The sequence below is a fragment of the Phoenix dactylifera genome, chromosome 10 (genome assembly GCF_051530095.1).
Source record: "Phoenix dactylifera cultivar Ajwa chromosome 10, Ajwa_hap1_PhDact_Kaust_v1.1, whole genome shotgun sequence".
Classification (NCBI taxonomy): Eukaryota; Viridiplantae; Streptophyta; class Magnoliopsida; order Arecales; family Arecaceae; genus Phoenix; species Phoenix dactylifera.
In genome coordinates, this window is record NC_143199.1 from 1,082,501 (window position 1) to 1,087,500 (window position 5,000).

The following is a 5,000-nucleotide window of genomic DNA, read 5'->3' on the forward strand; positions in this document are numbered from 1 at the left end:
CGAAGTTTTCGCGGCCGCGCGCGCGCGGAGTTGGATCGGCCTTACTTGGTCCGATCCTTCGCCCTCGCATGTTGCGTGGGCTCGGTCCCATCCCGTTCGGTGAAATCTTTGTCCGCTCTGGTGCGTCCCTGTGGGTTCCTTTGTCGGTTTTGCGGGTTCGGCCGGGCCTTCCGTGCCGGCCCGTCGGCTCGCTCGGATGGGCCCCGCGGAGTTGGCCCACGACGGAGCCGGCACGCTCCTTTCGCTGGTGCGGCGCTCGGTCTATGCCTTCGGTCGGCCCTTGCGGCGGCCGTGCGCGGTGCTTCGGATCGGTCGGCCGGTCTTCCCGTCCCTCATGAAGTGTTCGCGGCCGCGCGCGCGCGGAGTTGGATCGGCCTTACTTGGTCCGATCCTTCGCCCTCGCATGTTTCGTGGGCTCGGTCCCGTCCTGTTTGGTGAAATCTTTGTCCGCTCTGGTGCGTCCCTGGGGGTTCCTTTGTCGGTTTTGCGGGTTCGGCCGGGCCTTCCGCGCCGGCCCGTCGGCTCGCTCGGATGGGCCCCGCGGAGTTGGCCCACGACGGAGCCGGCACGCTCCTTCCGCTGGTGCGGCTCTCGGTCTACGCCTCCAGCCGGCCCTTGCGGCGGCCGTGCGCGGCGCTTCGGTTCGGTCGGCCGGTCTTCCTGTCCCTCACGAAGTGCTCGCGGCCGCGCGCGCGCGGAGTTGGATCGGCCTTACTTGGTCCGATCCGTCGCCATCGCATGTTGCGTGGGCTCGGTCCCATCTCGGTGAAATCTTGGGCCGCTTTGGTGCGTCCCTGTGGGTTCCTTTGTCGGTTTTGCGGGCTCGGCGCCGGGCCTTCCGCGCCGGTCCGTCGGCTCGCTCGGACGGACCGTGCGCAGGTGGTCCCCGACGGAGCCGGCACGCTCCTTCCGCTGGCGCGGCGCTCGGTCTATGCCTCCGGCCGGCCATCGCGGCGGCCGTGCGCGGCGCTTCGGTTCGGTCGGCCGGTCGTCCCGTCCCTCACGAAGTTCCTGCGGCCGCGCGTGCGTGGAGCGGGATCGGCCTTACTTGGTCGGATCCGTCGCCCTCGCCTGTTGCGGGGGCTCGGTCCCGTCCCGTTCGGTGAAAGCTTTGCCCGCCCTGGTGCGTCCCCGTGGGTTCCTTTGTCGGTTTTGCGGCCTTGGCGGCGGGCCTTCCGTGTCGGCCCGTCGTCTCGCTCGGACGTGCCGCGCGCAGTTGGTCCCCGACGGAGCCGGCACGCTCTTCCTCTGGTGCGGCGTGCGGTCGCAGCCTCCGGCCGGCCCGCTGCGCGTCCGTGCGCGGCGCTTCGGATCGGTCGGCCCGTCGTCTGGGTCCCTTACGAAGTTTTGCGCGACCGCTCCTTTGTCGCCGGTCCCCTGTTAGGGCTGACCGAGCCCTCCGTTCGCCCCCTGGCCCGTCGCATGGGCCCCCGGCGCCTCCGCGGCGCCCCACCGAAAACTGTCACGACGCGCATCCAGCGCCGACGAGGTCGCAGGTTACGTGCGGCAGCCGGGGGGCTAGGCCGAGCGGCGGCGGGCCCGCCCACGGACGGGCGCGGGGAGGAGCGCAGCCGGCACGCGGCGCGGAGCGGCGGCGGCATGCCGCCGGGCGGCCGTCGGCTCAACCGTGCCCGAGTCCCGCGGGCACCGCGTCGCCCGGCCGGCGCGAGCGGCGGCGGGCCCGCCCGCGGACGGGCGCGGGGAGGAGCGCAGCCGGCACGCGGCGCGGAGCGGCAGCGGCATGCCGCCGGGCGGCCGACGGCTCAACCATGCCCGAGTCCCGCGGGCACCGCGTCGCCCGGCCGGCGCGAGCGGCGGCGGGCCCGCCCGCGGACGGGCGCGGGGAGGAGCGCAGCCGGCACGCGGCGCGGAGCGGCGGCGGCATGCCGCCGGGCGGCCGACGGCTCAACCATGCCCGAGTCCCGCGGGCACCGCGTCGCCCGGCCGGCGCGAGCGCACGAGGGCGGGAGGCAACCGGGCGGCGCCTGCGGAACCGGATGTGACGGCCGGCGCCGCACGGCCCCGACGGGTCCGCACCGAAGACCAGCGCGGTGCGGATCGACCGCTGATGAGGTCAGAGGTTACGTGCGGCAGCCGGCCGGCTGGCCCGAGCGGCGGCCGGCACGCGACGCGGATCGAGCGGCCCCGACGGCTTGCAGCCGGGCGGCCGACGGCTAGGCCGTACCGGAGTCCCGCGGTCGTTCGGGCGAAGGGGCGCATGCTGCGGGAAAGGCCTGCGGCGGCGAACCGTCCGCCCGGCCGGCCAAGCCTTCCGCGGCGGCGCGCACGTGGCGGCGCGGCCGAGATGACCGAGCGAAGCCCCGGCGATGGGCGGCGCGCACGTGTCCGTGCGGCCGAGATGACCGAGCGAAGCCCGGGCGGCGCCCGCCGTGCGCCCTGCCGGATCGCGCCTTCCGCCGGCGCGCAACGCCGGTCCCGCGTTCCGGCCGCGGGAGAGGCCTGCGTCGGCGAACCGTCCGCCCCGCCGGCCGAACCTTCCGCGGCTGCGCGCACGTGTCCGTGCGGCCGAGATGACCGAGCGAAGCCCCGGCGACGGGCGGCGCCCGCCGTGCGCCCCGGCGGATTGCGCGGCCCGCCGGCGCGCAACGCCGGGCCCACGTTCCGGCTGCGGGAAAGGCCTGCGGCGGCGAACCGTCCGCCCCGCCGGCCGAACCTTGCGCGGCGGCGCTTACGTGTCCGTGCGGCAGAGATGACCGAGCAAGCTCCGGCGATGGGCGGCGCCCTCCGTGCGCCCCGCCGGATCGCCTGCGAGCGGCGAGCGTCCGGGCGGGCCCCTTTCGCAACTTCCCTCGGTACTCTAAACACCCCTTGCCTCTCGGTCTTCCCCCCGACCCTCTCGGTATTTGCTCGGATATGTGCATGCATCGTCCCTCGTCGCCTTCGGTTATCCTCCCCGGGGTGGGCTTTGCGCCGACGCGCCAACGGGGTGGTAGGGGGGCTGCAGCCGCGGCCGCCGCGTTTCGCCATCCGCGCGTGCGCCGCCGGATCCGAGTGGAGGTCGCGGGCGACTCGTCGATGCTTGTACTAGGGGCGCATGCCGGCAGCCCCCCGCGGGGTGCGGGACCCCCGATCGGCGTGCGAGGGACGGGCGTCCGGGCGGGCCCCGTTTCCAACTTCCCTCGGAACATTAAAACCCCCCGACCCCCTCGGTCTTCGCTCCGGCCCTATCGCTATTGCTCGGATATGTGCATCCACCGTCCCTCGTTGCCTTCGGTTATCTACCCCAGGGTGGGCCTTGCGCCGATGCCCCGATGGGGTGGCAGGGGTGGGGCTGCCGCGGCCGGCGCGTTTCGGCATCCGCGCTTGGGGGCTCGGACCCGAGTGGAGGTCGCGGGCGGCTCGTCGATGCCTACACCGGGAGCGCATGCCGGCAGCCCCCCGCGGGGCGCCGGACCCCCGATCGGCGTGCGATGGACGGGGGGAGGGGCGGGCCCGGTTTGCAAATTCCCTCGGTACTTTAAAATCTCACGGCCCTGTCGGTGCTCCCTCCGGCCCTATCGCCACTGCTCGGATATGTGCATCCACCGTCCCTCGTTGCCTTCGGTTATCTACCCCGCGGTGGGCTTTGCGCCGATGCCCCGATGGGGTGGCAGGGGGGCACGCTCTAGGCCGTGCCACGGGGCGCGGGCGCCGGCGCCGTACGTCCCTCGCGGCGGCCGTGAGCGGCACCTCGGCTTGCCCGGTCTGTCCTCCCGGGACGCGCGACCCGTGCGACCGGGACGCGCATCCCGTGCGACCGGGACGCGTGTCCGGGCCGTTCCCGTTTGCAACGCTCCTCGGTACTTTGGAACGCTTGGGGTGGGCTTTGGGCGGATGCCCCGCCGGGGTGGTAGGGAGGGGGGGCGGCTGCCGCCGCGGCGGGACTTCCGCTCCACTCCGCACAAGTCCGTCGCCTCGCGGCGGGCGCGCCCGGCACCGTTCGTCCCCGAGGGAGCCGGCACGCGCCCGCCGAGGCCCCGGCGCATGGGCGCCGCCGCCGGCCGTCCGCGCGGCGGCCGTGCGCCGGCTTCCTCCGTCGGCCCTCCCGGGATGCGCGACCCGTGCGACCGGGACGCGCATCCCGTGAGACCGGGACGCGTGTCCGGGCCGTTCCCGTTTGCAACGCTCCTCGGTACTTTGGAACGCTTGGGGTGGGCCTTGGGCGGATGCCCCGCCGGGGTGGTAGGGAGGGGGGGCTGCTGCTGCCGCGGCAGGACTTCCGCTCCACTCCGCACAAGTCCGTCGCCTCGCGGCGGGCGCGCCCGGCACCGTTCGTCCCCGAGGGAGCCGGCACGCGCCCGCCGAGGCCCCGGCGCATGGGCGCCGCCGCCGGCCGTCCGCGCGGCGGCCGTGCGCCGGCTTCCTCCGTCGGCCCTCCCGGGATGCGCGACCCGTGCGACCGGGACGCGCATCCCGTGAGACCGGGACGCGTGTCCGGGCCGTTCCCGTTTGCAACGCTCCTCGGTACTTTGGAACGCTTGGGGTGGGCCTTGGGCGGATGCCCCGCCGGGGTGGTAGGGAGGGGGGGCTGCTGCTGCCGCGGCGGGACTTCCGCTCCACTCCGCACAAGTCCGTCGCCTCGCGGCGGGCGGGCCCGGCACCGTTCGTCCCCGAGGGAGCCGGCCCGCGCCCGCCGAGGCCCCGGCGCATGGGCGCCCCCGCCGGCCGTCCGCGCGGCGGCCGTGCGCCGGCTTCCTCCGTCGGCCCTCCCGGGACGCGCGACCCGTGCGACCGGGACGCGCATCCCGTGCGACCGGGACGCGTGTCCGGGCGGTTCCCGTTTGCAACGCTCCTCGGTACTTTGGAACGCTTGGGGTGGGCTTTGGGCGGATGCCCCGTCGGGGTGGTAGGGAGGGGGGGCTGGCGCCGCCGCGGCGGGCCTTCCGCCCCCCTCCGCACAAGTCCGTTGCCTCGCGGCGGTCGTGCCCGGCACCGTTCGTCCCCGACGGAGCCGTCGCGCGCCCGACGACTTTCCGGCGCACGGGCGCCGCCGCCGGCCG